Raw genomic sequence first — 12,664 nt, forward strand, 5'->3', positions numbered from 1 at the left:
TGGTGATAAGTAAATATGTATTAAGTTGTATTAAATGCCATCACTTTCTTATTTGGGTTGATAACCATTATATCATATTTAATCATATCTTCATATTTATCAGTTGTTTTTTCCTGATCCAAAATTAGATACCAGATATTATTCAACTTGTAAGAATGCTTTGGAAGGAGCTGGATTTGAATCCCAGTTAAAAGTCCCATTTAACTTTGTGATTCTGTGAAAGATTTACTACTCTATTATCCTTCAAATATTCATATAACAACTAATATATATATATATATAAAACACTTCAAACTTTGCAAAGTGATATATATATATATGTTTTCTCATTTGATTCTCACAACAACACTAGATATTTTTATTCCCATTTTACAGATAAAGCAATGAAGATATAGTTTAGGTGAGTTGTCTGGGGTCGCAGACATAATAAGTATTTGAATTATGATTTCAACTCAGATCTTCCTGACTCCAGATTTAGAATTATATCTACTGTATCATCTAAAAGTCTTGACTTAAAACTTTATTAATGCTTTGGGAACATCCAGTAAATGTATGTATGTATGCATACATATACATATTCACTCTCCTTCCCCAAAGGAATTGTAAAAAAAAAAAAAAAAAATGACATGCATTATAGAATGTCTCCTTTTTACTCACAAGAGAAGATTAAAACATAAAGAAATGCCTCCAGTTACAATTTTTTTTGAAATTTTCTCTTTCTTTTTTTCCCCTCTTTATTGGTAGATTGCTGCATGGGACTAAGAAAAGTTGAAAATGATCAAAGAAACAGTTTGTTTGAGTCTCTGTCACTCTAGTTGACAAATAACATTATCCCAACTAGTCCTTTTATAATAATGGTCCATATAATTAAATATGCTTAGAAAGGAGGAGAGTTTCAGCAAATAATCATCATCAGGCTTTCAGTGAAGCCAGAGTCCATCTTTTCCATTAAAACACATACTTCGAAACCATCATTCTTTTGAAAAATATTTGGAGAAAATGATAAGCAATTAGAGGAATACATCATTTACTCTCTTAAAGTACATACCTTGGACAGCTCTATTGATGGCCATCCATCTACACCATCCTACTTATTACGTGGATTATTTTGATAATTCCTAGTTTATTTTCCTACCCTCAGTTTTTCATCCTTCTCATGTTCATCCATTAGATAGCTCCATGAGTGATCTTCCTAATGACCTTATCTGATCAAGTCACTCCCCTACTCAATGGCTTCCTAATGACTATTAATTAAAGCACAAATTCCTAATCCCAACATTTAGACTACACAATCTGATATCAACTTATTCTTTTTATCCTCTCAGTTTATCTTACCAAAGTTCTTTTGTGTAGTCTCCATTGTAGCCAAATTGGATCTCTCTTCATTAATTGTGTTTCTTCTTGTAAAGATTCCCATGTTTTTAATGGATTTCCATGTTCACCTGATCAACTGTACTTCTTTTCTTCTTTTTGGGCATAATTCAGATATAACTTTCTCCATGGAATGGATTTCATCAGTTTATGGCAATGGATTGCTTCTTCAATCTCTCCTATATTTTCTTTGGACATCTCTACTGGATTTTGTTTTCTAATTTGTAAATTACTTATCTATGTAAATAGCCCCTAGAAGACTGAAAGTTCTTTGATGGAAGGGATTGTGTCTTTTCCCCAGAGTCTAAGACTTGCCTATTCCACAAGAGATACTTAATAAACATTTACTGAATGAATGTAAAAAAAAAAAATCTGACTTCATTTCTCATCCTACATCCTGTCTAAACCCACACACCCAATTCTGGTCTTGCTTCTAATTAAAGTTACTCATGAACACCAACAGAGGAAGGCAACATTCTACTCAGGAGAGACCTCAAATGAAGGTTGGGAAAGAGGCTAATTTCTATATCGAGAATAATTTTGAGGTCCACCTAGACAAAAGATCTGATTAAATCAGCCTACAAACCCTCTACTTCTTCCAATGGAATCTTTATAATTGCTTGGTCTCTTGTCTGTTTTTTAAATGTTACCATGGCAATTACAGCTATTCTGTTTCACTTAGGCTAAGTTTACCTGATGCTCTCAGCCAAGACACTTGGTGACATCTTTCTTAGTGAGTTGATTTTTCACCTTTCCTCCAAGTGTCTGGTTGCCTCTAATCTCCCTGTAGCAATGTTTGGAGTTGAAGACAATAATATCTTCGAGGAACTTTGAGGTTTTCTAAGAACAGTATTTCTTACACATATGGAAGGAATGGAGTACTATTATTTACTATCTTTTCCCTCAAATACATTTGCCAGAAATGTATGCTTTTGTGGCCACTTGACAGAACTTTTATGTGATTCAAATCTCTTTTAGAACACAGTGGTAGCAAATCCCAAAGATGAGACCAAATGCTATTTTTCACCCATCTTAAGTTTCCTTCTCAAAAAGCAAGGGAGAATTTTTTATAAGTCTTAGTGGATTTCTTCATTAAAATGCATGCTTCTTTTATAAAAAAAAAAGAAAAAGAAAAATTTGTCAACTCACAGTTGTTAACACTGCCTTAGATTCTTTTTTAAAATTCAATTTTATTTAATTTTCAGTCCTACATTCTCTCCCTCCTACTTCCCCTCTGTGACCCTGCTGAGAAAACAAGAAAAACAAAACCTGCCACAAATGTGCAGTCAAGTAAAACAAATCCCTGTTATTCATATTGAATAAATACTCATATCTATGTATAGATATTTATATAGAGAGGTATATATATATACATACATACATATATATATATGTATTATATGTAATATACCATCTATCAATAAGTTATTTACTCTATCTCTATCTCTCCCTTCCCCTTCTGTCTCTGTCCTTCTGTCTCTTTGTCTCTGTTTTTTTCTCTGTGTCTCTATCTCTCCCTTCCCCTTCTGTCTCTGTCCTTCTGTCTCTGTCTCTGTTTTTCTCTCTGTGTCTCTGTCTCTCCCTATCTCTCTCTCTCTCTCTCTCTCACACACACACACACACACACACACACACACACACACACACACACATATATCAGTGAAATGAGGAGTTTTATGAGACGATTTCGATGGTCCCCAGTAAAAAAGAATTCTAGATTGGCAACAAAAGATTGGATCAAATTTGTGACCTTGGGTATTTTTGTTGAGCCTCAGTTTTTTTTTCATGTGTGAAGCACACTCTGCCTCTGAAAATTATTGTAAGGTTCAGTTAATTGAATGGGTATAGAACACTTTGCAGAAGGTAGAGCCAGGTGGCTGCCACTTCCTGCCTGCTGGACCTTAGGGAAACATCACTTACTCTCCCTTGGCCTCAGTCATTTCATCAGTTAAATGAGACAATTTGACGAGGTGGCCCCAAGTTTCCTTCTAGGTTAAAATCTATGGATCTTTAAGTCTAGGAAACTCCAAGATAAAAAGCTGGAAGATTCTAAAGATCTCATAGCTCAAACCTCTAACTGAGGTCAAAAGAAATAAAATGACTTGCCCAAGTTCACAGAGGTTAATAATTCTACTACTATTCAAACCCAAATCTGTCTCTTAAACTAAGACTGGTACTGTATATGTGCGTATGTGTATATATACATACATATACACACACTATATTTTATTTGTTTTATGTTTTCTTATATTATGTTGTTATTTGTATATTTTATAATATACATTATGTTTATACACATGTATATATACATATATGTGTTTATATATATATATATATGTATCTATCTATATCAATTAATCTATCATCTATTCTATATTCTACATATTCTATATTCTATATCTAGCTATTTAGCTATCTTGAAAAGTTCATCACACAAGTCAGGAACCCAAATGATTTTTAATGGAAGGTCCCCTAGATAAAGCTGGTTTAATAATAAATCAATACAAATGGCTCAAGTGGGTGCAATGCTTGGGCCACACACAGATTGCTCTGGCCCAGAGTAAGTGGTAGTGGAGACTCCTAGCTACAGAACATATACAAGGACCCTTGAATGATAGGATGTGGAATTTATTTGTGCATTGTAAGGTTGGATAATGCACTGACTAGCCCTGGCTCAGTACTTTCTGTGTAACACTGTGCAAATCACACTCCCTGAACCTCAGTTTCCTCAGCTGTAAATTATAATAATAAGATCTGTCTCATTGAGTTGTAAAGATCCAATAAGAAAATATTTTGAAAAGAATTCTGCAAGCTTTCAGGTTCTCTGAAAATGCCTCTTCTCACTCTTATTGTTGTAGAGTGGACTGGTGATACCTTTCATGGAGGGAACTCCTGGACAGGGATATTCATTTTATTCATGCAGTGAACATATTGTCTCTTCCTAGTCTTGGGATATTGTTTGGGGGCATTGATAGCTTATGACTTGCCCAGAATCACTGATCTAGGGTGTGTTAGATGCTGGGCTTGAAATTTCTTGGTCTCAAAGTTAATGCTTTCTTTACTGTCCCACATAAGTCTACTACAAGTAGATGTTTGTTTGTTTATTTGTTTGTTTTTTTTTTTTTTTACTAAGTTACAACAGAGTTGGAAATCTCATTTATCAAATTTGCAACCTGAAAAGATGTACAGATATTATACATGTCTACATATATGGATATGTGTGTGTGTATCTATCTTTATTTATCATCTATGTGCCTATCTATCTATGTATCTATTTATGTATCTATGCATCTATATATCCATCTATGTATCCATCTAGCTATATAGCTATGTATCTATGTATTTCATCTATCTATATATCTGTGTATCCATCTATCTATGTGTCTATGTATCTATCTATGTATCCATCTATCTATATATCTGTGTATCCATCTATGTATCTATGTATCCATCTATCTATGTATCTATGTATCCATCTATCTATATATCTGTGTATCCATCTATGTATCTATGTATCCATCTATCTATGTGTCTATGTATCCATCTATCTATGTATCTATGTATCCATATATGTATCTATGTATTTATCTATCTATGTATTTCTATATATCTATGTATCTATCTATCAGTTTGTTTATTCCCAGAATTTTATTGCTCTAGGGAACCCCCAGATAACAAGCTCCCTCTACCAATGTAGGCAATGTCTCGACAACTTACCGTTTTGAGAGTTATCTTGTACTGAGATGTCAGATGACCCCATGTAATCAAGGTCATAGTCAGTATGTGTCAGGCAAGACTTGAATCCAAGGTCTTCTGACTGAAAGACCAACTGTTTATTGAAACTTTGCCACATGGATCTTAAATGACCTCTTGGTTCCGAGGTATACATGACATATAAAATCAAATACTTCTATGTCATCTTTAGCTTCCAATATATTATTAAATTGTTATGATTATTGTGAGAACCAGAAATCAAAAAAAAAAAAAACCCTGGAATTAAGGTCTTATATGTAGAGATGGAGTCTTCAGCCAGTCTAACCTCATTTGTAGATTAAAAAGATTGGGCATTGAGGAAGAGAAGTAAATGGCCTTTATCACCCAAGTAGCAAAAATCAGCAGGATTTGAATTCACTACCACACTTAACAGCTCATGTTCAATGATCTTTCCACTGCGCTGCTCATTACAGAGTGTTGGAGTATAGAAGGGAGAAAAATAATAAAAAGGAAACTCCTTGAAACCAAGTCGTTCCAACAGCAGGAAATCTGGCCAAGTTTCTGAGCCAGGCGGGGGAGGTGTTTAGAGAAAAGACAGCATGCTATGGGGGAGCTGGGCTGTGGTCTGGTGCATGCCATCAGTATGCACACATTAGTCACGAAACAGGCAACGTGTTTGACGCAGCCAGTGATTCTAGGCCAGAACCGGAGTTCTGGGGGAGCTGGAGCCGTCAGAACCATTTCAGGCAGAGACTCAAGTGGGGAACAATCATGGATAGCCAAGCTTTGGAAAAATAGAAAACCTGTATGTGATCCCTCCCCCAATCATGACTTGGGGGTTCTCCAGGAAAAGGAGGAGACATGTGAGTCAGGAACTGGGTACAGCAGAATGGAAGGAACAGGATATCCATGCACGTTGCTTTTTGGATCACTCTCTCCTCCATGTCAGTATTTGTCTGTCTGTCTCTCCAGCCGACTCTGTCTCTGTCTCCCTGTCAGCTGTTTTTTTTTCTGTATATCTCTGCCTCTGTCTCTCCCCCTCCCTTTTTTTTTCTTAGTTTTTCTTGATTAGGCAGCATACACAACAGCAGATGTTCTGCTTCCCATGAAAATGGAGACTCTGCTCTATCCAGCTCTCCTCTGAGAAAATTCTCAGAGGACTTCTCCTGCCTGTGTTTCCTTCAACAGTTTCCTCAGCTGTAACATGAAGGGGTCAGACTGGATGACCTAAAAGATCCTTTCTGGATCCAGATTCTGCTGCTGGATGCTGCTAAAATCTGTTCCAGAAGATCAGACTCAGATTACAAACATCACCTTGATATAACAGGGGTAGATATACTCTAATGGGAATTGATGATAGGACCAGGATTTCTCAGTATTGCTCTTTATAAGCTTGGATGCTGAAAGTCTCCCCAAGGCTCCAAGCTCTCCCTCTAAATAGTTCTTGTTAATTATTTTTGCCCATGTAGTAAGTGGCAGAAAGGATAAAAAATGTTGGGTGATAATGTCAGAATCCAAGGTTTTGAAGGATTTAAAAGCTTGAGGAAAATCTAATAAAATGGAATCAAATGGAGAAAGTCCTACACAAGAGTTAAAAAAAAAATACAAGCAACTTCAAAAATATGAGAGGTACGATTAGATAGCAATTCATTTGGAAAAGATCTGATGGTACTAGTGGGCTTTGGTCTCAACATGAGTTAAGAGGATGATATGGCAGTCAAGTAATCTCACATGACTTTGGGATGTATTGAGAAGCATAGTGACCATAAAAATATTAGTTCTAGGACCTTGGCCTTTGGACAATGTATTTTCACTGTATCTTCACATGGAACTGTGACACCTACACGCTAGCCATCCTCTGCATCCCTTCCTACCAGATTCTAGCTTCTGGGACTCTGGACTCAGATAGATGAGCTTTCATTATCATTTGCTCAGAATGAGAGCTCCTCTTCATTTCCAAAATCACCCTTCAGGTACTGTCTCCTTTTTTAAACTTGCCTTTCTGTGTTATCCCCTCCTTAGAATGTAAGTTTCTCAAGGTCAGGGGTTTGCTTACTGGTCTTTGTGTCTCCAGGGTTGAACACAGTTCCGGGCACATAATGAGAGTTTAAAAATAATTTTCACTCTTTCATCTATTTTATTATATCTGCCCTAAGCAGACTGCATTTGGATTATTGTGTTGTATTATTGCTCTGTTGATTATTTGTGTTCAGTTCTGGGCACCACATTTTAGAAGGACAGTTCAGCTGAAAAGTATCCAGAGGAAAGTGAACAAGAGGGCAGATGATTCTGGGATTATATCATAGGAAGATTTACTAGGGAAAAAAGGATCACGGGGTGCATTGGATTGGGATTCTGAAGAAATCTCACCCTTTGTCCTTTACATGTGACTTTGGGCAAAGGATTCACTTTCTTTGTCTGCTCTTAAGTTTGTACATCTCTAAAATGGGGAGATTGAAACTAGACAAAAGTCCCTTCTAGGTCTGAAGTCTTCTCTGATCATTTAATGGCATCTCTTATATACAGGACAAATTTACCATAGAATATAAATCCCCTGAAAGAGTAAGTATTCCATTGTAGCTTTGGAACCTACCAGTGCTTGAGAGAGTAGATTTAAGAAATGTCTATTGAATTATATTGAATTGAATGAAATATTTCAAAGGAGGGACGGGGAGAAAAGGACACTATCTCTATCAGATAAGATCATTATTTTTAAGAGGACTCCCTTTAAATACTACACATTAATAGATTTGGTTTTCAATGTATATTTTCCATTGTCTTAACGAATATCAAGGTGCTGTATGGAATTTCATCTTCTCTGCCATACAAGGTATTCAAAATAGCCAATAAATTTAATTATGCACATTTTAATACAATTTGGATGTGGTTTAACCAAAGAGGGGGTTTTAGGTTACATGAACAGACCACAGAAAGGAAGAAATTCTCACAGTAGTCATTCCTCCATCAAAATCATTCTCTCATCCCCCAAAGCATAAGAATCTGGGAACTATCAGTCAGAGGGTCCTGGATGATGTCCACAGGCATGTATGTACATATGTCTGGGCCGGGGTTAGGGGGAACTGAGGGAAGGGCAAAAGAAAGGAATCTCCAAGGTAAGTCAACCCCCAGGCAGTTTACAATTACACTCAAAGGCAAATGAGCTGCCACTTCAGAGCAGAGGCCCCTGGGATAATGTACTCCATCTGCTCAGGTCATTTCCTGAACTTCAGCCACGTGGGTGGTCTCCCAAGGTTGCCCAGCCAAAGTTGCCTGCTCAGCATCTATTTTCCACCAGAATATTCCTCAGTCATGGATGCCGCCAAAACCTAATTGTAGCTCTAAAAATGATTTTCCCATGGGGAATCTACTACTTTTATTTCTCCTTTGAAATAGGTTGCGGGAATCTATTTTTAATTTAGACATAAAGAAGATGTCCCATGTACATTGGATGCTCCATATTGAATTAGGATCCAAAGGGAAGTGGCCGAGTCTTTTGGCATAGAGACTTGTGGAAAATGAGTGCTGGAATTGTTGCTTTTTTGCTTTTCAGCTTCAAAATTCACTGGCCTCTAATCAATATGTTCTCTTGTTAATCCATCAATGCCAATGGTCTTTGAATGGAAAGCGTTAAGAAGAGGAAGCCCTGGATTCAAATTTTGCCTTTGTCAATTACTGTTGGTACAACATTGGGTAGTTCACTTCTCTCTGGGTTCTCCTCTTCTAGAGTTGGAAGAAACTTCAAAAATCAGACCAATCCTCCATTTTACAAATAAGGATACTGTGGTATACTTGATAGGATCCAGTCATTGTTAACTCACTGGACTCCTTCAATGTTACTAATGATATACATAACCAGGTAAGTCTCTACATGTATATGAATGTATTCTTGTGCATATACACACAAAGGCATATATGTATATCTTTAAACAGATATAATCTCCTGAAGTATGTAAACATACTAGAACTATAATTTATCCTCTCTAGATACATTAATTTTCCAGGAAAATTAAGCAAAGAGAAATAAAAGAGGTATAGCTTTTTAAAAAGATCTTGAGTATTTGTGGCTTGATATCTCTTAGATTCATTGGATGTCAGTTAATCCTAGGGCACATTCTTTGTGTGTGTGTGTGTGTGTGTGTGTGTGTGTGTGTGTGTGTGTGATTCAGAGGAAAGGACCCTGAATTTGAAATCAGAAGGCACCTTTGACAAGATACAACATCTCTGGGCCTCAGTTTTTAATATGCGCAAAAAATAAAAAATAAAAAAATCGGACTGGATATCCTCAACTCAACTAAAGTTCCAAATCTCTGACTCCCGTGGCTCATAATAATTTGTATTGTATGATTTAGATGTGATATTGGCAGGAGACAGATAACTTTCAGATGAGATTACTATCTACTTACTTTTAAGGTATATCTTATATTATTATAAGTGTTAAAAGGTTCACAATAACAATTGTAGCCTTTGACTTAGCAATGCCATGGTTAGAATTATTTGATAAACATAAAATAGAAGAAAGGATCCACCTGCCCAAAATTATCCATGCTGTATAATTTCATTTAGTACTTAGAAGTTTGCCAGTTTTAGACATGGTTTTTATTGTTAGATTATTTTTTTTAACATAAAGCCAAAATTTACCTCTCATAACTTCAAATTCTACCCACAAAAGCCCTTAGTAATCAGTTTTGGAAAAGGCCACAAAACTTTTCTCATTTTGGTCACAGTTTTCTTATCACTGATCTGAAGAGCTGTCACTCAATTCCATGTCATCATTTTGAAAGCTAAATAATTTCTCATGCTGAATTTCTCATTTCTCTATTCCTGGAGATCCATTTTTAAAGAATCCTGGAAAAGTTAGCTTCAATGGCTATAAATCACTTAAAAAAAATTCAGTTGTAAGTGGAAGGGACTGTAAGACACTTGGGTGTATGAGGAGTCAACAGAAACTCTAGGACATTAGATACTATGGACACAGATTATAGTAAATGGAAGGGCATTCCCGGGAAAGCCCTAGTGTGTGAGAGAATAATGGTGGTGGTACTGGGGGAAAGAAAGGGTACAATCTAGTAGCTTCCCATTTTAGTTCATTATTCTTGCTTCTTGGTGCTGAGCTTAGGTTTGTTTTATCTTCTGCTGATGAAGCATAATTGCTTTAAGTATTCTCTATTTTTTTTTTAATTTTTGCTCTGGGACCAAGGCACAGTTATCTAGCTTTAATGTAATATTGTCATAGGTAACCAGGTCAATGCTGATTCTACAGTCTCTGACAAAGCAAATTCTGTTCTTTGAAATGTTATTGAAAATATTGTTTTCCACATTGGTAAGGAGTAGCCCTTTCCACATTTAGCTCTACATGATCTGTTAGTATAGAATGGGTACTCATGTCATCCAATTTCAATTACCTTATTTGTAAAATTAGTATCAAATATTACTTAATATTAAAAAATACTACTTAATGGGATTGTTGCAAAAAAGAGTTGTATAAGCCCTAAAATGCTCTATGAATGTGAAACATCATTATTATTGTCTAACGGACAGTCTTACTCGAAGATTGGAAGAACACGGAATGTGTTCTTGGAGGTTAGCTAATCCAAAGCTCCTTAAACTGTAGGCCGAGACCCCATTATAACTCAATATGGGGATGGCAGAATTATGAAATTATTAACAAATGTTTGATTTGTATATCTGTTTCATATACCTATATACCCAGGGTGATGTAAAAATTTCTTGGGCAAAAATGGTATCATGAATAAAAAAAATAAAAATTCAGAAACACTGGTCTAGTCCAATGTCTAATGTTCAGATGGAGAAAGTGAAGGTAAATAGTTTAAATGAGTTATCCAAGGTCTCACCGGTAAGAAAGAGCAGAGTTAGGATTTGAATCCAGGGATTCTGCCTGTAAAATCACTGTTCTTCTCCCAATATCTACACACTTATTGTATTCTCCAAAAAAATGTAAGTTGTTTGGGAAAAGACATAGCATCATTTTTGAAGTCTTAGGCTGCCCAGTGTTTTTTTGTGTTGTTGCTGTTGGATTAAAAAGAAAAATGTTGAATGGAACTGAATTTCCTTTTTTATGGGGCAACTGATAGTTTGCAAAGGGTTACAGAAGCCCATGATACTGCTCCGCCCCCTAGTGGTCAATTTCCTGCAATTGTAGTTCTCATTGAACTGGCAGCTTTAAGGATTTCAAATCTATCTTAATCTTCCACAGTGATAAATTGATCAATTGATCGCTAGATGGATATATAGATGAATAGATGGATGGGTGGATGGATAGATGGATGGATAGATGGATGGATGGATGGATGAATGGATGGATACAAAGATAGAATCTTATATAGATAGAATCTTAAGTGATTTAACTATAATTCTCATCTATAAAATGGGAGCAATGGGTGTAATAGACCCTCCCCCCACCCCAGAAATCTCACATAAAGATAAATCTGATATAAAGAATTTCTGTCCTCTGTTCCCCCCACCCAAGACCAAACCCTAAACTCACCTGCCTTGAGCTTTCTTGGATGAGGTCTTTGAGGCTGGCGATGTCAGCCTTTGTTTGATCCTAAAAGAAAGTTGCCTTAGGACTGAAAATTAGAAAACCAACACAAAACTAACACACATAGAAATCTATGTTTGAGGAATTGAGGTCATTTCACAGAAGTAGTCACAATACGAAGGAATCCAAATGTAATTTTCCCCAAGGCTTTGAATCACACCGAAAAGACCTGGGACATCATTCAATTTCTTGAGCACTTGAATCCCAGAGAATGTAAGTGTCCAAGGACACACAGTCTGTGTTATTTTTTTCTCCATGAGCAGATAAAAACCAATATAACATAGGAGAAATCAAGTTACTCTGTTTTCCGCTGGGTCACCTTTCACAAGGAATTGACTAATCTAGTCTCAGTTACTTCTGCTCATTATCCAGAACCAGCGGTATGCTGATAAATGTTTAACAACCGGCTCTCTAAAAAATTAAAATGTATGTTAGACTTTGTGTCATTATGGACAGTTTCTTCATTACTTTCTCCAGAAAATCTGCAAAGTCATGAATCCTGCTTTGATTTGTTTCTACCTTTGCTGATTTCTGAAGTTCACATGTTCACATTGAAAATTTAACAATCATCTCCTAAGCTGAAAGGAGCTAGCTTCAGCACATGCAAAGATCATCAGAGCTATCTTTGAGAGTTTTGGAGAGAAGAATGGAGTTTAATTTTTAAGATGCAGGGCAGAAATCTATATAGCTCATTTACAGAGATCTAGTGGATAGAGCATTGAGCCTGGAATCAGGAAGTTTTGTGTTTAGATCTAGCCTCAGATCCTTACTAGCTGTGTATCCCTGGGCAAGTAAATTGAACTCAGACAGCTTTAGTTTACTCATCGCTAAAGTGGTGGTGATACATAGTATCTACTATCCAAAATTATTGTTTAGGATCAAATAAGACATGATTTGCAAAATGCTTTGCAAACATTAAAGGATTAAGTAAATGTTACTTATTGTTACTCTAGCTTGCAGGCCATGTCTCTTTTGGTTCTAGAACTAACCAACGAACACCAAAGAGCATTTAACCTAAAT

The sequence above is a fragment of the Antechinus flavipes genome, chromosome 5 (genome assembly GCF_016432865.1).
Source record: "Antechinus flavipes isolate AdamAnt ecotype Samford, QLD, Australia chromosome 5, AdamAnt_v2, whole genome shotgun sequence".
In the NCBI taxonomy this organism is placed as follows: Eukaryota; Metazoa; Chordata; class Mammalia; order Dasyuromorphia; family Dasyuridae; genus Antechinus; species Antechinus flavipes.